General features: G+C 37.3%; 2 non-coding genes and 21 pseudogenes across 2 annotated transcripts; all 23 read right to left on the reverse strand.

Annotated features, from left to right (window-relative positions):
* Positions 1 to 98: 98 nt before the first annotated feature.
* Positions 99 to 217, reverse strand: LOC142118537 (5S ribosomal RNA; annotated as a pseudogene).
* Positions 218 to 296: 79 nt separating this feature from the next.
* Positions 297 to 414, reverse strand: LOC142118449 (5S ribosomal RNA; annotated as a pseudogene).
* Positions 415 to 506: 92 nt separating this feature from the next.
* Positions 507 to 625, reverse strand: LOC142118404 (5S ribosomal RNA; annotated as a pseudogene).
* A 102-nt stretch (positions 626 to 727) lies between these two features.
* On the reverse strand, positions 728 to 846 carry LOC142118530 (5S ribosomal RNA; annotated as a pseudogene).
* An 81-nt stretch (positions 847 to 927) lies between these two features.
* Positions 928 to 1,045, reverse strand: LOC142118470 (5S ribosomal RNA; annotated as a pseudogene).
* Positions 1,046 to 1,346: 301 nt separating this feature from the next.
* On the reverse strand, positions 1,347 to 1,465 carry LOC142118535 (5S ribosomal RNA; annotated as a pseudogene).
* Positions 1,466 to 1,557: 92 nt separating this feature from the next.
* Positions 1,558 to 1,676, reverse strand: LOC142118447 (5S ribosomal RNA; annotated as a pseudogene).
* Positions 1,677 to 1,739: 63 nt separating this feature from the next.
* On the reverse strand, positions 1,740 to 1,858 carry LOC142118448 (5S ribosomal RNA). The gene has a single exon (XR_012683087.1). It is a non-coding gene; the product is annotated as a 5S ribosomal RNA (ribosomal RNA).
* A 300-nt stretch (positions 1,859 to 2,158) lies between these two features.
* On the reverse strand, positions 2,159 to 2,276 carry LOC142118525 (5S ribosomal RNA; annotated as a pseudogene).
* A 92-nt stretch (positions 2,277 to 2,368) lies between these two features.
* On the reverse strand, positions 2,369 to 2,486 carry LOC142118490 (5S ribosomal RNA; annotated as a pseudogene).
* Positions 2,487 to 2,791: 305 nt separating this feature from the next.
* On the reverse strand, positions 2,792 to 2,909 carry LOC142118515 (5S ribosomal RNA; annotated as a pseudogene).
* A 79-nt stretch (positions 2,910 to 2,988) lies between these two features.
* On the reverse strand, positions 2,989 to 3,108 carry LOC142118501 (5S ribosomal RNA; annotated as a pseudogene).
* Positions 3,109 to 3,196: 88 nt separating this feature from the next.
* Positions 3,197 to 3,315, reverse strand: LOC142118546 (5S ribosomal RNA; annotated as a pseudogene).
* Positions 3,316 to 3,406: 91 nt separating this feature from the next.
* Positions 3,407 to 3,524, reverse strand: LOC142118526 (5S ribosomal RNA; annotated as a pseudogene).
* Positions 3,525 to 3,615: 91 nt separating this feature from the next.
* Positions 3,616 to 3,733, reverse strand: LOC142118459 (5S ribosomal RNA; annotated as a pseudogene).
* Positions 3,734 to 4,037: 304 nt separating this feature from the next.
* Positions 4,038 to 4,156, reverse strand: LOC142118543 (5S ribosomal RNA). The gene has a single exon (XR_012683095.1). It is a non-coding gene; the product is annotated as a 5S ribosomal RNA (ribosomal RNA).
* Positions 4,157 to 4,247: 91 nt separating this feature from the next.
* On the reverse strand, positions 4,248 to 4,365 carry LOC142118488 (5S ribosomal RNA; annotated as a pseudogene).
* Positions 4,366 to 4,456: 91 nt separating this feature from the next.
* LOC142118469 (5S ribosomal RNA) lies at positions 4,457 to 4,575 on the reverse strand (annotated as a pseudogene).
* Positions 4,576 to 4,666: 91 nt separating this feature from the next.
* On the reverse strand, positions 4,667 to 4,784 carry LOC142118458 (5S ribosomal RNA; annotated as a pseudogene).
* A 68-nt stretch (positions 4,785 to 4,852) lies between these two features.
* On the reverse strand, positions 4,853 to 4,970 carry LOC142118477 (5S ribosomal RNA; annotated as a pseudogene).
* Positions 4,971 to 5,258: 288 nt separating this feature from the next.
* Positions 5,259 to 5,377, reverse strand: LOC142118542 (5S ribosomal RNA; annotated as a pseudogene).
* Positions 5,378 to 5,468: 91 nt separating this feature from the next.
* On the reverse strand, positions 5,469 to 5,586 carry LOC142118529 (5S ribosomal RNA; annotated as a pseudogene).
* Positions 5,587 to 6,099: 513 nt separating this feature from the next.
* LOC142118520 (5S ribosomal RNA) lies at positions 6,100 to 6,218 on the reverse strand (annotated as a pseudogene).
* Positions 6,219 to 24,803: the final 18,585 nt, after the last annotated feature.

The raw sequence follows: 24,803 nt of genomic DNA on the forward strand, positions 1-24,803 counted from the left end.
GCTTGCCTACTGACCTACTGCCATACATCTCTTATACATCTCAACACCAGCATTAAAAAAGCAGGAATAATAGAGAATAAAACACGAAAAAACCCGAAAACTTACAGCACTTGGTATTCCCAGGTGGTCTCCCATGCAAGTACTAACCAAGCCCAGCCCTGCTTAGCTTTCAAGATCAGATGAGATTGGGCTTGTTCAGTGTGGTGTAGCTGTAGGTATTCCTTGCCCACTGACCTACATCTCAACACCAGCATAGAAGGAAGCAGAAACAAGAGAGAAAAAAAATGAAAAAAAAAAACCTACAGCACCTGGTATTCCCAGGTGGTCTCCAATCCATGTACTAACCAGGCCTGGCCCTGCTTAGCTTCCAAGATCAGATGAGATTGGGCATGTTCATGGTTGTTGACTGTAGGTATTGCTTGCCTACTGACCTACACCTCTTATACATCTCAACACCAGCATTGAAGGAAGCAGGAACAAGAGAGAAAAAAAAAACGGAAAAAAAAAACCTACAGCACCTGGTATTCCCAGGTGGTCTCCCATCCAAGTACTAACCAGGCACGGCTCTGCTTAGCTTACAAGATCAGACGAGTTTGGACTTGTTCAGGGTGGTATGGCTGTAGGTACTGCTTGCCTACTGGCCTACTGACATACATCTCTTATACATCTCAACACCAGCATTAAAGAAAGCAGGAACAAGAGAGAATAAAACACGAAAAAAAACGAAAACCTACAGCACTTGGTTTTCCCAGGTGGTCTCCCATGCAAGTACTCACCAAGCCCAGCCCTGCTTAGCTTTCAAGATCAGATGAGATTGGGCTTGTTCAGTGTGGTGTAGCTGTAGGTATTGCTGGCCCACTGACCTACATCTCAACACCAGCACAGAAGGAAGCAGAAACAAGAGAGAAAAAAAAAATGAAAAAAAAAAACCTACAGCAACTGGTATTCCCAGGTGGTCTCCCATCCAAGTATAAACCAGGCCTGGCCCTGCTTAGCTTCCAAGATCAGAAGAGATTGGGCATGTTCAGGGTGGTTGACTGTATGTATTACTTGCTTGTTAACCTACATCTCTTATACATCTTAACACCAGCATTGAAGGAAGCAGGAACAAGAGAGAAAAAAAACGAAAAAAAAAAACCCAACAGCACTCTGTATTCTCAGGTGGTCTCCAATTCAAGTACTAACCAGGACCAGCCCTGCTTAGCTTCCAAGATCAGACGAGTTTGGGCATGTTCAGGGTGGTTGACTGTCGCTATTGCTTCCTTACTGACCTACATCTCTTATACATCTCAACACCAGCATTGAAGGTAGCAGGAACAAGAGAGAAAAAAAAACGAAAAAAAAACAACTTACAGCACCTGGTATTCCCAGGTGGTCTCCCATCCAAGTACTAACCAGGCCCAGGCCTGCTTAGCTTCCAAGATCAGATGACATTGGGCTTGTTCAGGGCGGTGTGGCTGTAGGTATTGCTTACTTGCTGACCTACATCTCTTATACATCTCAACACCAACATTGAAGGAAGCAGGAACAAGAGAGTTAAAAAAATGACAAAGAAAAAGCCTACAGCACCTGGTATTCCCAGGTGGTCTCCCATCCAAGTACTAACCAGGCCTGGTGCTGCGTAGCTTTCAAGATCAGATGAGATTGGGCTTGTTCAGGGTGGTGTGGCTGTAGGTATTACATCTCAACACCAGCATTGAAGGAAGCAGGAACAAGAGAGAAAAAACCCCGAAAAAAACAACCTACAGCACCTGGAGTTCCCAGGTGGGCTCCCATCCAAGTACTTACCAGGCCCAACCCTGCTTAGCTTCCAAGATCAGATGAGAGTGGGCTTGTTCAGGGTGGTGTGGCTGTAGGTATTGCTTGCTTACTGACCAACATCTCTTATACATCTCAACACCAGCATTGAAGGAAGCAGGAACAAGAGAGAAAAAAAAAAGAAAAAAAAACCCCACAGCACCTGGTATACCCAGGTGCTCTCCCATCCAAGTACTAACCAGGCCCGGATCTGCTTAGCTTTCAAGATTAAATGAGATTGGACTTGTTCAGTGTTGTGTGGCTGTAGGGACTGCTTGCTTACTCACCTACATCTGTTATACATCTCAACACCAGCATTGAAGGAAGCAGGAACAAGAGAGAAAAAAACCCGAAAAATATAAACCTACAGCACCTGGTATTCCCAGTCGGTCTCCCATCCAAGTACTAACCAGGCCTGACCCTGCTTAGCTTTCAAGATCAGATGAGATTGGGCATGTTCAGGGTGGATGACTGTAGGTATTGCTTCTCGACTGACCTACATCTCTTATACATCTCAACACCAGCATTGGAGGAAGCAGGAACAAGAGAAAAAAAATAACGAAAAAAAAGAAACAAACAGCACCTGGTATTCCCAGGTGGTCTCCCATGCAAGTACTAACCAGTCCCGGCCCTGCTTAGCTTACAAGATCAGATAAGATTGGGCATGTCCAGGGTGGATGACTGTAGGTATTGCTTCCCGACTGACCTACATCTCTTATACATCTCAACTCCAGCATTGAAGGAAGCAGGAACAAGAGAGAAAAAATAACGAAAAAAAAAAAAAACGACAGCACCTAGTATTCCCAGGTGCTCTCCCATCCAAATACTAACCAGGTCCGGCCCTGCTTAGCTTCCAAGATAAGACGAGAGTGGTCTTGTTCAGGGTGGTGTGGCTGTATGTATTGTTTGCCTACTAACCTACATCTCTTATACATCTCAACACCAGCATTGAAGGAAGCAGGAACAAGAGAGAATAAAAAACGAAAAAAAAACAAACCAACAGCACCTGGTATCCCCAGGTGGTCTCCCATCCAAGTACTAACCAAGCCCAGTCCTGCTTAGCTTCCAAGATGAAATGAGATTGGGCATGTTCAGGGTGGTTTATTATAGGTATTGTTTGTCTACTGACCTACATCTCTTATACATCTCAACACCAGCATTGAAGGAAGCAGGAACAAGAGAGAAAAAAAAACACCTACAGAACCTGGTATTCACAGGTGGTCTCCCATCCAAGTACTAACCATGCCCATCCCTGCTTAGCTTCCAAGATCAGACAAGATTGGGCTTATTCAGGGTGTAGTGCTGTAGGTATTGCTTGCCTACTGACCTACATCTCTTATACATCTCAACACGGACATTGAAGGAAGCAGGAACAAGAGAGAAAAAAAACGAAAAAAAAAAACTACAGCACCTGGTATTCCCAGGTGGTCTCCCATCCAAGTACTAACCAGGCCTGGCCCTGCTTAGCTTACAAGATCAGACGAGTTTGGGCTTGTTCAGGGTGGTATGGCTGTAGGGACTGCTTGCTTACTCACCTACATCTGTTATACATCTCAACACCAGCATTGAAGGAAGCAGGAACAAGATAGAAAAAAACCCGAAAAATATAAACCTACAGCACCTGGTATTCCCAGTCGGTCTCCCATCCAAGTACTAACCAGGCCTGACCCTGCTTAGCTTTCAAGATCAGATGAGATTGGGCATGTTCAGGGTGGATGACTGTAGGTATTGCTTCCCGACTGACCTACATCTCTTATACATCTCAACACCAGCATTGGAGGAAGCAGGAACAAGAGAAAAAAAATAACGAAAAAAACAAACAAACAGCACCTGGTATTCCCAAGTGGTCTCCCAACCAAGTACTATCCAGGCCTTGCCCTGCTTAACTTACAAGATCAGACAAGATTGGGCATGTTCAGGGTGGATGACTGTAGGTATTGCTTCCCGACTGACCTACATCTCTTATACATCTCAACACCAGTATTGAAGGAAGCAGGAACAAGAGAGAAAAAATAACGAAAAAAAATAAAAACGACAGCACCTAGTATTCCCAGGTGGTCTCCCATCCAAATACTAACCAGTTCCGGCCCTGCTTAGCTTCCAAAATAAGACGAGATTGGTCTTGTTCAGGGTGGATTGGCTGTCTGTATTGTTTGCCTACTAACCTACATCTCTTATACATCTCAACACCAGCATTGAAGGAAGCAGGAACAATAGAGAATAAAAAACGAAAAAAAACAAACCTACAGCACCTGGTATTCCCAGGTGGTCTCCCATCCAAGTACTAAACAGGCCCAGCCCTGCTTAGCTTCCAAGATCAGACGAGTTTGGGCTTGTTAAGGGTGGTGTGGCTGTAGGTATTGCCTGCTTACTGACCTACATCTCTTATACATCTCAACACCAGCATTGCAGGAAGCTGGAACACGCGAGATATAAAAACGAAAAAAAAAAACCTACAGCACCTGGTATTCCCAGGTGGTCTCCCATCCAAGTACTAACCAAGCCCAGTCCTGCTTAGCTTCCAAGATGAAATGAGATTGGGCACGATCAGGGTGGTTTATTGTATGTATTGTTTGTCTATTGACCTACATCTCTTATACATCTCAACACCAGCATTGAAGGAAGCAGGAACAAGAGAGAAAAAAAAACGAAAAAAATAAACCTACAGCACCTGGTATTCCCAGTTGGTTTCCCATCCAAGTACTAACCAGGCCCAGTTCTGCTTAGCTTTCAAGATTAGACGAGTTTTGGCTTGTTCAGGGTGGTATGGCTGTAGGCACTGCTTCCCTACTGACCTACATCTCTTATACATCTCAACACCAGCATTGAAGGAAGCAGGAACAAAAGAGAAAAAAAAATGAAAAAAAAAAACCTACAGCACCTGGTATTCCCAGGTGCTCTGCCATCCAAGTACTAACCAGGCCCGGCCCTGCTAAGCTTCCAAGATCAGACGAGATCGGGCATGTTCAGGGTGGTTTACTGTAGGCATTGCTTGACTACTGACCTACATCTCAACACCAGCATAGAAGGAAGCAGGAACAAGAGAGAAAGAAAAATCCGACAGCACCTGGTATTCCCAGGTGGTCTCCCATTCAAGTACTAACCAGGCCCAGCCCTGCTTAGCTTCCCAGATCAGACAAGATTGGTCTTGTTCAGGGTGGTTGACTGTAGGCATTGCTTGCCTACTGACCTACATCTCTTATACATCTCAACACCGACATTGAAGGAAGCAGGAACAAAAGAGAAAAAAAAACGAAAAAAAAAAACTACAGCACCTGGTATTCCGAGGTGCTCTCCCATCCAAGTTCTAACCAGGCCCGGCCCTGCTAAGCTTCCAAGATCAGATGAGATTGGGCATGTTCAGGGTGGTTTATTATAGGTATTGCTTGTCTACTGACCTACATCTCTTATACATCTCAACACCAGCATTGAAGGAAGCAGGAACAAGAGAGAAAAAAAAACACCTACAGCACCTGGTATTCCCAGGTGGTCTCCCATCCAAGTACTAACCAGGCCTGGCCCTGCTTAGCTTACAAGATCAGACGAGTTTGGGCTTGTTCAGGGTGGTATGGCTGTAGGGATTGCTTGCTTACTCACCTACATCTGTTATACATCTCAACACCAGCATTGAAGGAAGCAGGAACAAGAGAGAAAAAAACCTGAAAAATATAAACCTACAGCACCTGGTATTCCCAGTCGGTCTCCCATCCAAGTACTAACCAGGCACGACCCTGCTTAGCTTTCAAGATCAGATGAGATTGGGCATGTTCAGGGTGGATGACTGTAGGTATTGCTTACTTACTGACCTACATCTCTTATACATCTCAACACCAGCATTGGAGGAAGCAGGAACAAGAGAAAAAAAATAACGAAAAAAACAAACAAACAGCACCTGGTAGTCCCAAGTCGACTCCCAACCAAGTACTATCCAGGCCTGGCCCTGCTTAACTTACAAGATCAGACAAGATTGGGCATGTTCAGGGTGGATGACTGTAGGTATTGCTTGCCGACTGACCTACATCTCTTATACATCTCAACACCAGTATTGAAGGAAGCAGGAACAAGAGAGAAAAAATAACGAAAAAAAATAAAAACGACAGCACCTAGTATTCCCAGGTGGTCTCCCATCCAAATACTAACCAGTTCCGGCCCTGCTTAGCTTCCAAAATAAGACGAGATTGGTCTTGTTCAGGGTGGATTGGCTGTATGTATTGTTTGCCTACTAACCTACATCTCTTATACATCTGAACACCAGCATTGAAGGAAGCAGGAACAATAGAGAATAAAAAACGAAAAAAAACAAACCTACAGCACCTGGTATTCCCAGGTGGTCTCCCATACAAGTACTAAACAGGCCCAGCCCTGCTTAGCTTCCAAGATCAGACGAGTTTGGGCTTGTTAAGGGGGGTGTGGCTGTAGGTATTGTTTGCCTACTAACCTACATCTCTTATACATCTCAACACCAGCATTGAAGGAAGCAGGAACAATAGAGATATAAAAACGAAAAAAAAAAAACCTACAGCACCTGGTATTCCCAGGTGGTCTCCCATACAAGTACTAACCAAGCCCAGTCCTACTTAGCTTCCAAGATGAAATGAGATTGGGCACGTTCAGGGTATATTATTGTATGTATTGTTTGCCTACTGACCTACATCTCTTATACATCTCAACACCAGCATTGAAGGAAGCAGGAACAAGAGAGAAAAAAAAACGAAAAAAATAAACCTACAGCACCTTGTATTCCCAGTTGGCTTTTTTACACTCCTGTCTCCCTTTCTCTTGGAAACAATGACTTACATCAATCCTTTTACATAATTCTTGTTTCTCCTGACATTTCTAACATTGCCCACAATTATCAACTTTCTAAGTCTTTCTGAGCAGGAGAAATCGCAAAATATAGTCATTTCTTCATTGCCGTCCAAAAACAACGCTTTTTTACACTCCAGTCTCCCTTTCTCTTGGAAACAATGACTTACATCAATCATTTTACATAATTCTTGTTTCTCATGACATTTCTAACATTGTCCACAATTATCAACTTTCTAAGTCTTTCTGAGCAGGAGAAATCGCAAAACATAGTCATTTCTTCATTGCCATCCAAAAACAACGCTTTTTTAAACTCCTGTCTCCCTTTCTCTTGGAAACAATGACTTACATCAATCCTTTTACATAATCCTTGTTTCTCCTGACATTTCTAACATTGCCCACAAATATCAACTTTCTAAGTCTTTCTGAGCAGGAGAAATCGCAAAACATAGTCATTTCTTCATTGCCGTCCAAAAACACCGCTTTTTTACACTCCTGTCTCCCTTTCTCCTGGAAACAATGACTTACATCAATCCTTTTACATAATTCTTGTTTCTCATGACATTTCTAACATTGCCCACAATTATCAACTTTCTAAGTCTTTCTGAGCAAGAGAAATCGCAAAACAGTCATTTATTCATTGCCGTCCAAAAACAATGCTTTTTTACACTCCAGTCTCCCTTTCTCTTGGAAACAATGACTTACATCAATCCTTTTACATAATTCTTGTTTCTCCTGACATTTCTGACATTGCCCACAAATATCAACTTTCTAAGTCTTTCTGAGCAGGAGAAATCGCAAAACATAGTCATTTCTTCATTGCAGTCCAAAAACAACGCTTTTTTACACTCCAGTCTCCCTTTCTCTTGGAAACAATGACTTACATCAATCCTTTTACATAATTCTTGTTTCTCATGACATTTCTAACATTGTCCACAATTATCAACTTTCTAAGTCTTTCTGAGCAGGAGAAATCGCAAAACATAGTCATTTCTTCATTGCCGTCCAAAAACAACGCTTTTTTACACTCCTGTCTCCCTTTCTCTTGGAAACAATGACTTACATCAATCCTTTTACATAATTCTTGTTTCTCCTGACATTTCTAACATTGCCCACAATTATTAACTTTCTAAGTCTTTCTGAGCAGGAGAAATCGCAAAACATAGTCATTTCTTCATTGCAGTCCAAAAACAACGTTTTTTTTACACTCCAGTCTCCCTTTCTCTTGGAAACAATGACTTACATCAATCCTTTTACATAATTCTTATTTCTCATGACATTTCTAACATTGCCCACAATTATCAACTTTCTAATTCTTTCTGAGCAAGAGAAATCGCAAAAAATAGTCATTTCTTCATTGCCGTCCAAAAACAATGCTTTTTTACACTCCTGTCTCCCTTTCTCTTGGAAACAATGACTTACATCAATCCTTTTACATAATTCTTGTTTCTCATGACATTTCTAACATTGTCCACAATTATCAACTTTCTAAGTCTTTCTGAGCAGGAGAAATCGCAAAACATAGTCATTTCTTCATTGCCGTCCAAAAACAACGCTTTTTTACACTCCTGTCTCCCTTTCTCTTGGAAACAATGACTTACATCAATCCTTTTACATAATTCTTGTTTCTCCTGACATTTCTAACATTGCCCACAATTATTAACTTTCTAAGTCTTTCTGAGCAGGAGAAATCGCAAAACATAGTCATTTCTTCATTGCAGTCCAAAAACAACGTTTTTTTACACTCCAGTCTCCCTTTCTCTTGGAAACAATGACTTACATCAATCCTTTTACATAATTCTTATTTCTCATGACATTTCTAACATTGCCCACAATTATCAACTTTCTAATTCTTTCTGAGCAAGAGAAATCGCAAAAAATAGTCATTTCTTCATTGCCGTCCAAAAACAACGCTTTTTTACACTCCTGTCTCCCTTTCTCTTGGAAACAATGACTTACATCAATCCTTTTACATAATTCTTGTTTCTCATGACATTTCTAACATTGTCCACAATTATCAACTTTCTAAGTCTTTCTGAGCAGGAGAAATCGCAAAACATAGTCATTTCTTCATTGCCATCCAAAAACAACGCTTTTTTACACTCCTGTCTCCCTTTCTCTTGGAAACAATGACTTACATCAATCCTTTTACATAATCCTTGTTTCTCCTGACATTTCTAACATTGCCCACAAATATCAACTTTCTAAGTCTTTCTGAGCAGGAGAAATCGCAAAACATAGTCATTTCTTCATTGCAGTCCAAAAACAACGCTTTTTTACACTCCAGTCTCCCTTTCTCTTGGAAACAATGACTTACATCAATCCTTTTACATAATTCTTGTTTCTCATAACATTTCTAACATTACCCACAATTATCAACTTTCTAAGTCTTTCTGAGCAAGAGAAATCGCAAAACAGTCATTTATTCATTGCCGTCCAAAAACAATGCTTTTTTACACTCCAGTCTCACTTTCTCTTGAAAACAATGACTTACATCAATCCTTTTACATAATTTTTGTTTCTCATGACATTTCTAACATTGCCCACAATTATCAACTTTCTAAGTCTTTCTGAGCAGGAGAAATCGCAAAATATAGTCATTTCTTCATTGCCGTCCAAAAACAACGCTTTTTTACACTCCAGTCTCCCTTTCTCTTGGAAACAATGACTTACATCAATCCTTTTACATAATTCTTATTTCTCATGACATTTCTAACATTGCCCACAATTATCAACTTTCTAATTCTTTCTGAGCAACAGAAATCGCAAAATATAGTCATTTCTTCATTGCCGTCCAAAAACAACGCTTTTTTACACTCCTGTCTCCCTTTCTCTTGGAAACAATGACTTACATCAATCCTTTTACATAATTCTTGTTTCTCATGACATTTCTAACATTGCCCACAATTATCAACTTTCTAAGTCTTTCTGAGCAGGAGAAATCACAAAACATAGTCATTTCTTCATTGCAGTCCAAAAACAACGCTTTTTTACACTCCAGTCTCCCTTTCTCTTGGAAACAATGACTTACATCAATCCTTTTACATAATTCTTGTTTATCCTGACATTTCTAACATTGCCCACAAATATCAACTTTCTAAGTCTTTCTGAAAAGGAGAAATCGCAAAACATAGTCATTTCTTCATTGGAGTCCAAAAACAACGGTTTTTTACACTCCAGTCTCCCTTTCTCTTGGAAACAATGACTTACATCAATCCATTTACATAATTCTTATTTCTCATGACATTTCTAACATTGCTCACAATTATCAACTTTCTAATTCTTTCTGAGCAAGAGAAATCGCAAAATATAGTCATTTCTTCATTGCCGTCCAAAAACAACGCTTTTTTACACTCCTGTCTCCCTTTCTCTTGGAAACAATGACTTACATCAATCCTTTTACATAATTCTTGTTTCTCCTGACATTTCTGACATTGCCCACAATTATCAACTTTCTAAGTCTTTCTGAGCAGGAGAAATCGCAAAATATAGTCATTTCTTCATTGCCGTCCAAAAACAACGCTTTTTTACACTCCTGTCTCCCTTTCTCCTGGAAACAATGACTTACATCAATCCTTTTACATAATTCTTGTTTCTCATGACATTTCTAACATTGCCCACAATTATCAACTTTCTAAGTCTTTCTGAGCAAGAGAAATCGCAAAACAGTCATTTATTCATTGCCGTCCAAAAACAATGCTTTTTTACACTCCAGTCTCCCTTACTCTTGGAAACAATGACTTACATCAATCCTTTTACATAATTCTTGTTTCTCCTGACATTTCTAACATTGCCCACAAATATCAACTTTCTAAGTCTTTCTGAGCAGGAGAAATCGCAAAACATAGTCATTTCTTCATTGCAGTCCAAAAACAATGCTTTTTTACACTCCAGTCTCCCTTTCTCTTGGAAACAATGACTTACATCAATCCTTTTACATAATTCTTGTTTCTCATGACATTTCTAACATTGTCCACAATTATCAACTTTCTAAGTCTTTCTGAGCAGGAGAAATCGCAAAATATAGTCATTTCTTCATTGCCGTCCAAAAACAACGCTTTTTTACACTTCAGTCTCCCTTTCTCTTGGAAACAATGACTTACATCAATCCTTTTACATAATTCTTGTTTCTCATGACATTTCTAACATTGTCCACAATTATCAACTTTCTAAGTCTTTCTGAGCAGGAGAAATCGCAAAACATAGTCATTTCTTCATTGCCATCCAAAAACAACGCTTTTTTACACTCCTGTCTCCCTTTCTCTTGGAAACAATGACTTACATCAATCCTTTTACATAATCCTTGTTTCTCCTGACATTTCTAACATTGCCCACAAATATCAACTTTCTAAGTCTTTCTGAGCAGGAGAAATCGCAAAACATAGTCACTTCTTCATTGCAGTCCAAAAACAACGCTTTTTTACACTCCAGTCTCCCTTTCTCTTGGAAACAATGACTTACATCAATCCTTTTACATAATTCTTGTTTCTCATGACATTTCTAACATTACCCACAATTATCAACTTTCTAAGTCTTTCTGAGCAAGAGAAATCGCAAAACAGTCATTTATTCATTGCCGTCCAAAAACAATGCTTTTTTACACTCCAGTCTCACTTTCTCTTGGAAACAATGACTTACATCAATCCTTTTACATAATTCTTGTTTCTCCTGACATATCTAACATTGCCCACAATTATCAACTTTCTATGTCTTTCTGAGCAGGAGAAATCGCAAAACATAGTCATTTCTTCATTGCAGTCCAAAAACAACGCTTTTTTACACTCCAGTCTCCCTTTCTCTTGGAAACAATGACTTACATCAATCCTTTTATATAATTCTTGTTTATCCTGTCATTTCTAACATTGCCCACAAATATCAACTTTCTAAGTCTTTCTGAGCAGGAGAAATCGCAAAACATAGTCATTTCTTCATTGGAGTCCAAAAACAATGCTTTTTTACACTCCAGTCTCCCTTTCTCTTGGAAACAATGACTTACATCAATCCTTTTACATAATTCTTATTTCTCATGACATTTCTAACATTGCCCACAATTATCAACTTTCTAATTCTTTCTGGGCAAGAGAAATCGCAAAATATAGTCATTTCTTCATTGCCGTCCAAAAACAACGCTTTTTTACACTCCTGTCTCCCTTTCTCTTGGAAACAATGACTTACATCAATCCTTTTACATAATTCTTGTTTCTCCTGACATTTCTAACATTACCCACAATTATCAACTTTCTAAGTCTTTCTGAGCAGGAGAAATCGCAAAATATAGTCATTTCTTCATTGCCGTCCAAAAACAACGCTTTTTTACACTCCTGCCTCCCTTTCTCCTGGAAACAATGACTTACATAAATCCTTTTACATAATTCTTGTTTCTCATGACATTTCTAACATTGCCCACAATTATCAACTTTCTAAGTCTTTCTGAGCAAGAGAAATCGCAAAACAGTCATTTATTCATTGCCGTCCAAAAACAATGCTTTTTTACACTCCAGTCTCCCTTTCTCTTGGAAACAATGACTTACATCAATCCTTTTACATAATTCTTGTTTCTCCTGACATTTCTAACATTGCCCACAATTATTAACTTTCTAAGTCTTTCTGAGCAGGAGAAATCGCAAAACATAGTCATTTCTTCATTGCAGTCCAAAAACAACGTTTTTTTTACACTCCAGTCTCCCTTTCTCTTGGAAACAATGACTTACATCAATCCTTTTACATAATTCTTATTTCTCATGACATTTCTAACATTGCCCACAATTATCAACTTTCTAATTCTTTCTGAGCAAGAGAAATCGCAAAAAATAGTCATTTCTTCATTGCCGTCCAAAAACAATGCTTTTTTACACTCCTGTCTCCCTTTCTCTTGGAAACAATGACTTACATCAATCCTTTTACATAATTCTTGTTTCTCATGACATTTCTAACATTGTCCACAATTATCAACTTTCTAAGTCTTTCTGAGCAGGAGAAATCGCAAAACATAGTCATTTCTTCATTGCCGCCTAAAAACAACGCTTTTTTACACTCCTGTCTCCCTTTCTCTTGGAAACAATGACTTACATCAATCCTTTTACATAATTCTTGTTTCTCCTGACATTTCTAACATTGCCCACAATTATTAACTTTCTAAGTCTTTCTGAGCAGGAGAAATCGCAAAACATAGTCATTTCTTCATTGCAGTCCAAAAACAACGCTTTTTTACACTCCAGTCTCCCTTTCTCTTGGAAACAATGACTTACATCAATCCTTTTACATAATTCTTATTTCTCATGACATTTCTAACATTGCCCACAATTATCAACTTTCTAATTCTTTCTGAGCAAGAGAAATCGCAAAAAATAGTCATTTCTTCATTGCCGTCCAAAAACAACGCTTTTTTACACTCCTGTCTCCCTTTCTCTTGGAAACAATGACTTACATCAATCCTTTTACATAATTCTTGTTTCTCATGACATTTCTAACATTGTCCACAATTATCAACTTTCTAAGTGTTTCTGAGCAGGAGAAATCGCAAAACATAGTCATTTCTTCATTGCCATCCAAAAACAACGCTTTTTTACACTCCTGTCTCCCTTTCTCTTGGAAACAATGACTTACATCAATCCTTTTACATAATCCTTGTTTCTCCTGACATTTCTAACATTGCCCACAAATATCAACTTTCTAAGTCTTTCTGAGCAGGAGAAATCGCAAAACATAGTCATTTCTTCATTGCAGTCCAAAAACAACGCTTTTTTACACTCCAGTCTCCCTTTCTCTTGGAAACAATGACTTACATCAATCCTTTTACATAATTCTTGTTTCTCATGACATTTCTAACATTACCCACAATTATCAACTTTCTAAGTCTTTCTGAGCAAGAGAAATCGCAAAACAGTCATTTATTCATTGCCGTCCAAAAACAATGCTTTTTTACACTCCAGTCTCACTTTCTCTTGAAAACAATGACTTACATCAATCCTTTTACATAATTTTTGTTTCTCATGACATTTCTAACATTGCCCACAATTATCAACTTTCTAAGTCTTTCTGAGCAGGAGAAATCGCAAAATATAGTCATTTCTTCATTGCCGTCCAAAAACAACGCTTTTTTACACTCCAGTCTCCCTTTCTCTTGGAAACAATGACTTACATCAATCCTTTTACATAATTCTTATTTCTCATGACATTTCTAACATTGCCCACAATTATCAACTTTCTAATTCTTTCTGAGCAACAGAAATCGCAAAATATAGTCATTTCTTCATTGCCGTCCAAAAACAACGCTTTTTTACACTCCTGTCTCCCTTTCTCTTGGAAACAATGACTTACATCAATCCTTTTACATAATTCTTGTTTCTCCTGACATTTCTAACATTGCCCACAATTATCAACTTTCTAAGTCTTTCTGAGCAAGAGAAAGCGCAAAACAGTCATTTATTCATTGTCGTCCAAAAACAATGCTTTTTTAAACTCCAGTCTCACTTTCTCTTGGAAACAATGACTTACATCAATCCTTTTACATAATTCTTGTTTCTCATGACATTTCTAACATTGCCCACAATTATCAACTTTCTAAGTCTTTCTGAGCAAGAGAAATCGCAAAACAGTCATTTATTCATTGCCGTCCAAAAACAATGCTTTTTTACACTCCAGTCTCCCTTACTCTTGGAAACAATGACTTACATCAATCCTTTTACATAATTCTTGTTTCTCCTGACATTTCTAACATTGCCCACAAATATCAACTTTCTAAGTCTTTCTGAGCAGGAGAAATCGCAAAACATAGTCATTTCTTCATTGCAGTCCAAAAACAACGCTTTTTTACACTCCAGTCTCCCTTTCTCTTGGAAACAATGACTTACATCAATCCTTTTACATAATTCTTGTTTCTCATGACATTTCTAACATTGTCCACAATTATCAACTTTCTAAGTCTTTCTGAGCAGGAGAAATCGCAAAATATAGTCATTTCTTCATTGCCGTCCAAAAACAACGCTTTTTTACACTTCAGTCTCCCTTTCTCTTGGAAACAATGACTTACATCAATCCTTTTACATAATTCTTGTTTCTCATGACATTTCTAACATTGTCCACAATTATCAACTTTCTAAGTCTTTCTGAGCAGGAGAAATCGCAAAACATAGTCATTTCTTCATTGCCATCCAAAAACAACGCTTTTTTACACTCCTGTCTCCCTTTCTCTTGGAAACAATGACTTACATCAATCCTTTTACATAATCCTTGTTTCTCCTGACATTTCTAACATTGCCCACAAATATCAACTTTCTAAGTCTTTCTGAGCAGGAGAAATCGCAAAACATAGTCACTTCTTCATTGCAGTCCAAAAACAACGCTTTTTTACACTCCAGTCTCCCTTTCTCTTGGAAACAATGACTTACATCAATCCTTTTACATAATTCTTGTTTCTCATGACATTTCTAACATTACCCACAATTATCAACTTTCTAAGTCTTTCTGAGCAAGAGAAATCGCAAAACAGTCATTTATTCATTGCCGTCCAAAAACAATGCTTTTTTACACTCCAGTCTCACTTTCTCTTGGAAACAATGACTTACATCAATCCTTTTACATAATTCTTGTTTCTCCTGACATTTCTAACATTGCCCACAATTATCAACTTTCTATGTCTTTCTGAGCAGGAGAAATCGCAAAACATAGTCATTTCTTCATTGCAGTCCAAAAACAACGCTTTTTTACACTCCAGTCTCCCTTTCTCTTGGAAACAATGACTTACATCAATCCTTTTATATAATTCTTGTTTATCCTGTCATTTCTAACATTGCCCACAAATATCAACTTTCTAAGTCTTTCTGAGCAGGAGAAATCGCAAAACATAGTCATTTCTTCATTGGAGTCCAAAAACAATGCTTTTTTACACTCCAGTCTCCCTTTCTCTTGGAAACAATGACTTACATCAATCCTTTTACATAATTCTTATTTCTCATGACATTTCTAACATTGCCCACAATTATCAACTTTCTAATTCTTTCTGGGCAAGAGAAATCGCAAAATATAGTCATTTCTTCATTGCCGTCCAAAAACAACGCTTTTTTACACTCCTGTCTCCCTTTCTCTTGGAAACAATGACTTACATCAATCCTTTTACATAATTCTTGTTTCTCCTGACATTTCTAACATTACCCACAATTATCAACTTTCTAAGTCTTTCTGAGCAGGAGAAATCGCAAAATATAGTCATTTCTTCATTGCCGTCCAAAAACAACGCTTTTTTACACTCCTGCCTCCCTTTCTCCTGGAAACAATGACTTACATAAATCCTTTTACATAATTCTTGTTTCTCATGACATTTCTAACATTGCCCACAATTATCAACTTTCTAAGTCTTTCTGAGCAAGAGAAATCGCAAAACAGTCATTTATTCATTGCCGTCCAAAAACAATGCTTTTTTACACTCCAGTCTCCCTTTCTCTTGGAAACAATGACTTACATCAATCCTTTTACATAATTCTTGTTTCTCCTGACATTTCTAACATTGCCCACAAATATCAACTTTCTAAGTCTTTCTGAGCAGGAGAAATCGCAAAACATAGTCATTTCTTCATTGCAGTCCAAAAACAACGCTTTTTTACACTCCAGTCTCCCTTTCTCTTGGAAACAATGACTTACATCAATCCTTTTACATAATTCTTGTTTCTCATGACATTTCTAACATTGCCCACAATTATCAAATTTCTAAGTCTTTCTGAGCAAGAGAATTCGCAAAACAGTCATTTATTCATTGCCGTCCAAAAACAACGCTTTTTTTACACTCCTGTCTCCCTTTCTCTTGGAAACAATGACTTACATCAATCCTTTTACATAATTCTTGTTTCTCCTGACATTTCTAACATTGCCCACAATTATTAACTTTCTAAGTCTTTCTGAGCAGGAGAAATCGCAAAACATAGTCATTTCTTCATTGCAGTCCAAAAACAACGCTTTTTTACACTCCAGTCTCCCTTTCTCTTGGAAACAATGACTTACATCAATCCTTTTACATAATTCTTATTTCTCATGACATTTCTAACATTGCCCACAATTATCAACTTTCTAATTCTTTCTGAGCAAGAGAAATCGCAAAATATAGTCATTTCTTCATTGCCGTCCAAAAACAACGCTTTTTTACACTCCAGTCTCCCTTTCTCTTGGAAATTATGACTTACATCAATCCTTTTACATAATTCTTGTTTCACATGACATTTCTAACATTGTCCACAATTATCAACTTTCTAAGTCTTTCTGAGCAGGAGAAATCGCAAAACATAGTCATTTCTTCATTGCCGTCCAAAAACAACGCTTTTTTACACTCCTGTCACCCTTTCTCTTGGAAACAATGACTTACATCAATCCTTTTACATAATCCTTGTTTCTCCTGACATTTCTAACATTGCCCACAAATATCAACTTTCTAAATCTTTCTGAGCAGGAGAAATCGCAAAACATAGTCATTTCTTCATTGCAGTCCAAAAACAACGCTTTTTTACACTCCAGTCTCCCTTTCTCTTGGAAACAATGACTTACATCAATCCTTTTACATAATTCTTGTTTCTCATGACATTTCTAACATTGCCCACAATTATCAACTTTCTAAGTCTTTCTGAGCAAGAGAAATCGCAAAAAAGTCATTTATTCATTGCCGTCCAAAAACAATGCTTTTTTACACTCCAGTCTCACTTTCTCTTGGAAACAATGACTTACATCAATTATTTTACATAATTCTTGTTTATCCTGTCATTTCTAACATTGCCCACAAATATCAACTTTCTAAGTCTTTCTGAGCAGGAGAAATCGCAAAACATAGTCATTTCTTCATTGGAGTCCAAAAACAATGCTTTTTTACACTCCAGTCTCCCTTTCTCTTGGAAACAATGACTTACATCAATCCTTTTACATAATTCTTTTTTCTCCTGTCATTTCTAACATTGCCCACAATTATTAACTTTCTAAGTCTTTCTGAGCAGGAGAAATCGCAAAATATAGTCATTTCTTCATTGCCGTCCAAAAACAACGCTTTTTTACACTCCTGTCTCCCTTTCTCCTGGAAACAATGACTTACATCAATCCTTTTACATAATTCTTGTTTCTCATGACATTTCTAACATTGCCCACAATTATCAACTTTCTAAGTCTTTCTGAGCAAGAGAAATCGCAAAACAGTCATTTATTCATTGCCGTCCAAAAACAATGCTTTTTTACACTCCAGTCTCCCTTACTCTTGGAAACAATGACTTACATCAATCCTTTTACATAATTCTTGTTTCTCCTGACATTTCTAACATTGCCCACAAATATCAACTTTCTAAGTCTTTCTGAGCAGGAGAAATCGCAAAACATAGTCATTTCTTCATTGCAGTCCAAAAACAACGCTTTTTTACACTCCAGTCTCCCTTTCTCTTGGAAACAATGACTTACATCAATCCTTTTACATAATTCTTGTTTCTCATGACATTTCTAACATTGTCCACAATTATCAACTTTCTAAGTCTTTCTGAGCAGGAGAAATCGCAAAACATAGTCATTTCTTCATTGCCGTCCAAAAACAACGCTTTTTTACACTCCTGTCTCCCTTTCTCTTGGAAACAATGACTTACATCTATCCTTTTACATAATTCTTGTTTCTCCTGACATTTCTAACATTGCGCACAATTATTAACTTTCTAAGTCTTTCTGAGCAGGAGAAATCGCAAAACATAGTCATTTCTTCATTGCAGTCCAAAAACAACGTTTTTTTTACACTCCAGTCTCCCTTTCTCTTGGAAACAATGACTTACATCAATCCTTTTACATAATTCTTATTTCTCATGACATTTCTAACATTGCCCACAATTATCAACTTTCTAATTCTTTCTGAGCAAGAGAAATCGCAAAATATAGTCATTTCTTCATTGCCGTCCAAAAACAACGCTTTTTTACACTCCTGTCTCCCTTTCTCTTGGAAACAATGACTTACATCAATCCTTTTACATAATTCTTGTTTCTCCTGACATTTCTAACATTGCCCACAATTATCAACTTTCTAAGTCTTTCTGAGCAGGAGAAATCGCAAAATATAGTCATTTCTTCATTGCCGTCCAAAAACAACGCTTTTTTACACTTCAGTCTCCCTTTCTCTTGGAAACAATGACTTACATCAATCCTTTTACATAATTCTTGTTTCTCATGACATTTCTAACATTGTCCACAATTATCAACTTTCTAAGTCTTTCTGAGCAGGAGAAATCGCAAAACATAGTCATTTCTTCATTGCCATCCAAAAACAACGCTTTTTTACACTCCTGTCTCCCTTTCTCTTGGAAACAATGACTTACATCAATCCTTTTACATAATTCTTGTTTCTCATGACATTTCTAACATTACCCACAATTATCAACTTTCTAAGTCTTTCTGAGCAAGAGAAATCGCAAAACAGTCATTTATTCATTGCCGTCCAAAAACAATGCTTTTTTACACTCCAGTCTCACTTTCTCTTGGAAACAATGACTTACATCAATCCTTTTACATAATTCTTGTTTCTCCTGACATTTCTAACATTGCCCACAATTATCAACTTTCTATGTCTTTCTGAGCAGGAGAAATCGCAAAACATAGTCATTTCTTCATTGCAGTCCAAAAACAACGCTTTTTTACACTCCAGTCTCCCTTTCTCTTGGAAACAATGACTTACATCAATCCTTTTATATAATTCTTGTTTATCCTGTCATTTCTAACATTGCCCACAAATATCAACTTTCTAAGTCTTTCTGAGCAGGAGAAATCGCAAAACATAGTCATTTCTTCATTGGAGTCCAAAAACAATGCTTTTTTACACTCCAGTCTCCCTTTCTCTTGGAAATAATGACTTACATCAATCCTTTTACATAATTCTTATTTCTCATGACATTTCTAACATTGCCCACAATTATCAACTTTCTAATTCTTTCTGGGCAAGAGAAATCGCAAAATATAGTCATTTCTTCATTGCCGTCCAAAAACAACGCTTTTTTACACTCCTGTCTCCCTTTCTCTTGGAAACAATGACTTACATCAATCCTTTTACATAATTCTTGTTTCTCCTGACATTTCTAACATTACCCACAATTATCAACTTTCTAAGTCTTTCTGAGCAGGAGAAATCGCAAAATATAGTCATTTCTTCATTGCCGTCCAAAAACAACGCTTTTTTACACTCCTGCCTCCCTTTCTCCTGGAAACAATGACTTACATAAATCCTTTTACATAATTCTTGTTTCTCATGACATTTCTAACATTGCCCACAATTATCAACTTTCTAAGTCTTTCTGAGCAAGAGAAATCGCAAAACAGTCATTTATTCATTGCCGTCCAAAAACAATGCTTTTTTACACTCCAGTCTCCCTTTCTCTTGGAAACAATGACTTACATCAATCCTTTTACATAATTCTTGTTTCTCCTGACATTTCTAACATTGCCCACAAATATCAACTTTCTAAGTCTTTCTGAGCAGGAGAAATCGCAAAACATAGTCATTTCTTCATTGCAGTCCAAAAACAACGCTTTTTTACACTCCAGTCTCCCTTTCTCTTGGAAACAATGACTTACATCAATCCTTTTACATAATTCTTGTTTCTCATGACATTTCTAACATTGCCCACAATTATCAACTTTCTAAGTCTTTCTGAGCAAGAGAATTCGCAAAACAGTCATTTATTCATTGCCGTCCAAAAACAACGCTTTTTTACACTCCTGTCTCCCTTTCTCTTGGAAACAATGACTTACATCAATCCTTTTACATAATTCTTGTTTCTCCTGACATTTCTAACATTGCCCACAATTATTAACTTTCTAAGTCTTTCTGAGCAGGAGAAATCGCAAAACATAGTCATTTCTTCATTGCAGTCTAAAAACAACGCTTTTTTACACTCCAGTCTCCCTTTCTCTTGGAAACAATGACTTACATCAATCCTTTTACGTAATTCTTATTTCTCATGACATTTCTAACATTGCCCACAATTATCAACTTTCTAATTCTTTCTGAGCAAGAGAAATCGCAAAATATAGTCATTTCTTCATTGCCGTCCAAAAACAACGCTTTTTTACACTCCTGTCTCCCTTTCTCTTGGAAACAATGATTTACATCAATCCTTTTACATAATTCTTGTTTCTCCTGACATTTCTAACATTGCCCACAATTATCAACTTTCTAAGTCTTTCTGAGCAGGAGAAATCGCAAAATATAGTCATTTCTTCATTGCCGTCCAAAAACAACGCTTTTTTACACTCCAGTCTCCCTTTCTCTTGGAAATAATGATTTACATCAATCCTTTTACATAATTCTTGTTTCACATGACATTTCTAACATTGTCCACAATTATCAACTTTCTAAGTCTTTCTGAGCAGGAGAAATCGCAAAACATAGTCATTTCTTCATTGCCGTCCAAAAACAACGCTTTTTTACACTCCTGTCACCCTTTCTCTTGGAAACAATGACTTACATCAATCCTTTTACATAATCCTTGTTTCTCCTGACATTTCTAACATTGCCCACAAATATCAACTTTCTAAGTCTTTCTGAGCAGGAGAAATCGCAAAACATAGTCATTTCTTCATTGGAGTCCAAAAACAATGCTTTTTTACACTCCAGTCTCCCTTTCTCTTGGAAACAATGACTTACATCAATCCTTTTACATAATTCTTGTTTATCCTGTCATTTCTAACATTGCCCACAAATATCAACTTTCTAAGTCTTTCTGAGCAGGAGAAATCGCAAAACATAGTCATTTCTTCATTGCAGTCCAAAAACAACGCTTTTTTACACTCCAGTCTCCCTTTCTCTTGGAAACAATGACTTACATCAATCCTTTTACATAATTCTTGTTTCTCATGACATTTCTAACATTGCCCACAATTATCAACTTTCTAAGTCTTTCTGAGCAAGAGAAATCGCAAAACAGTCATTTATTCATTGCCGTCCAAAAACAATGCATTTTTACACTCCAGTCTCACTTTCTCTTGGAAACAATGACTTACATCAATCCTTTTACATAATTCTTGTTTCTCATGACATTTCTAACATTGCCCACAATTATCAACTTTCTAAGTCTTTCTGAGCAGGAGAAATCGCAAAACATAGTAATTTCTTCATTGCATTCCAAAAACAACGCTTTTTTACACTCCAGTCTCCCTTTCTCTTGGAAACAATGACTTACATCAATCCTTTTACATAATTCTTGTTTATCCTGTCATTTCTAACATTGCCCACAAATATCAACTTTCTAAGTCTTTCTGAGCAGGAGAAATCGCAAAACATAGTCATTTCTTCATTGGAGTCCAAAAACAACGCTTTTTTACACTCCAGTCTCCCTTTCTCTTGGAAACAATGACTTACATCAATCCTTTTACATAATTCTTATTTCTCATGACATTTCTAACATTGCCCACAATTATCAACTTTCTAATTCTTTCTGAGCAAGAGAAATGGCAAAATATAGTCATTTCTTCATTGCCGTCCAAAAACAACGCTTTTTTACACTCCTGTCTCCCTTTCTCTTGGAAACAATGACTTACATCAATCCTTTTACATAATTCTTGTTTCTCCTGACATTTCTAACATTGCCCACAATTATCTACTTTCTAAGTCTTTCTGAGCAGGAGAAATCGCAAAATATAGTCATTTCTTCATTGCCGTCCAAAAACAACGCTTTTTTACACTCCTGCCTCCCTTTCTCCTGGAAACAATGACTTACATAAATCCTTTTACATAATTCTTGTTTCTCATGACATTTCTAACATTGCCCACAATTATCAACTTTCTAAGTCTTCCTGAGCAAGAGAAATCGCAAAACAGTCATTTATTCATTGCCGTCCAAAAACAATGCTTTTTTACACTCCAGTCTCCCTTTCTCTTGGAAACAATGACTTACATCAATCCTTTTACATAATTCTTGTTTCTCCTGACATTTCTAACATTGCCCACAAATATCAACTTTCTAAGTCTTTCTGAGCAGGAGAAATCGCAAAACATAATCATTTCTTCATTGCAGTCCAAAAACAACGCTTTTTTACACTCCAGTCTCCCTTTCTCTTGGAAACAATGACTTACATCAATCCTTTTACATAATTCTTGTTTCTCATGACATTTCTAACATTGTCCACAATTATCAACTTTCTAAGTCTTTCTGAGCAGGAGAAATCGCAAAACATAGTCATTTCTTCATTGCCGTCCAAAAACAACGCTTTTTTACACTCCTGTCTCCCTTTCTCTTGGAAACAATGACTTACATCAATCCTTTTACATAATTCTTGTTTCTCATGACATTTCTAACATTGCCCACAATTATCAACTTTCTAAGTCTTTCTGAGCAAGAGAATTCGCAAAACAGTCATTTCTTCATTGCCGTCCAAAAACAACGCTTTTTTACACTCCTGTCTCCCTTTCTCTTGGAAACAATGACTTACATCAATCCTTTTACATAATTCTTGTTTCTCCTGACATTTCTAACATTGCCCACAATTATTAACTTTCTAAGTCTTTCTGAGCAGGAGAAATCGCAAAACATAGTCATTTCTTCATTGCAGTCCAAAAACAACGCTTTTTTACACTCCAGTCTCCCTTTCTCTTGGAAACAATGACTTACATCAATCCTTTTACATAATTCTTATTTCTCATGACATTTCTAACATTGCCCACAATTATCAACTTTCTAATTCTTTCTGAGCAGGAGAAATCGCAAAACATAATCATTTCTTCATTGCAGTCCAAAAACAACGCTTTTTTACACTCCAGTCTCCCTTTCTCTTGGAAACAATGACTTACATCAATCCTTTTACATAATTCTTGTTTCTCATGACATTTCTAACATTGTCCACAATTATCAACTTTCTAAGTCTTTCTGAGCAGGAGAAATCGCAAAACATAGTCATTTCTTCATTGCCGTCCAAAAACAACGCTTTTTTACACTCCTGTCTCCCTTTCTCTTGGAAACAATGACTTACATCAATCCTTTTACATAATTCTTGTTTCTCATGACATTTCTAACATTGCCCACAATTATCAACTTTCTAAGTCTTTCTGAGCAAGAGAATTCGCAAAACAGTCATTTCTTCATTGCCGTCCAAAAACAACGCTTTTTTACACTCCTGTCTCCCTTTCTCTTGGAAACAATGACTTACATCAATCCTTTTACATAATTCTTGTTTCTCCTGACATTTCTAACATTGCCCACAATTATTAACTTTCTAAGTCTTTCTGAGCAGGAGAAATCGCAAAACATAGTCATTTCTTCATTGCAGTCCAAAAACAACGCTTTTTTACACTCCAGTCTCCCTTTCTCTTGGAAACAATGACTTACATCAATCCTTTTACATAATTCTTATTTCTCATGACATTTCTAACATTGCCCACAATTATCAACTTTCTAATTCTTTCTGAGCAAGAGAAATCGCAAAATATAGTCATTTCTTCATTGCCGTCCAAAAACAACGCTTTTTTACACTCCTGTCTCCCTTTCTCTTGGAAACAATGATTTACATCAATCCTTTTACATAATTCTTGTTTCTCCTGACATTTCTAACATTGCCCACAATTATCAACTTTCTAAGTCTTTCTGAGCAGGAGAAATCGCAAAATATAGTCATTTCTTCATTGCCGTCCAAAAACAACGCTTTTTTACACTCCAGTCTCCCTTTCTCTTGGAAATAATGACTTACATCAATCCTTTTACATAATTCTTGTTTCACATGACATTTCTAACATTGTCCACAATTATCAACTTTCTAAGTCTTTCTGAGCAGGAGAAATCGCAAAACATAGTCATTTCTTCATTGCCGTCCAAAAACAACGCTTTTTTACACTCCTGTCACCCTTTCTCTTGGAAACAATGACTTACATCAATCCTTTTACATAATCCTTGTTTCTCCTGACATTTCTAACATTGCCCACAAATATCAACTTTCTAAATCTTTCTGAGCAGAAGAAATCGCAAAACATAGTCATTTCTTCATTGCAGTCCAAAAACAACGCTTTTTTACACTCCAGTCTCCCTTTCTCTTGGAAACAATGACTTACATCAATCCTTTTACATAATTCTTGTTTCTCATGACATTTCTAACATTGCCCACAATTATCAACTTTCTAAGTCTTTCTGAGCAAGAGAAATCGCAAAACAGTCATTTATTCATTGCCGTCCAAAAACAATGCTTTTTTACACTCCAGTCTCACTTTCTCTTGGAAA

Source organism: Mixophyes fleayi, unplaced genomic scaffold, assembly GCF_038048845.1.
Source record: "Mixophyes fleayi isolate aMixFle1 unplaced genomic scaffold, aMixFle1.hap1 Scaffold_1747, whole genome shotgun sequence".
Taxonomy (NCBI): Eukaryota; Metazoa; Chordata; class Amphibia; order Anura; family Limnodynastidae; genus Mixophyes; species Mixophyes fleayi.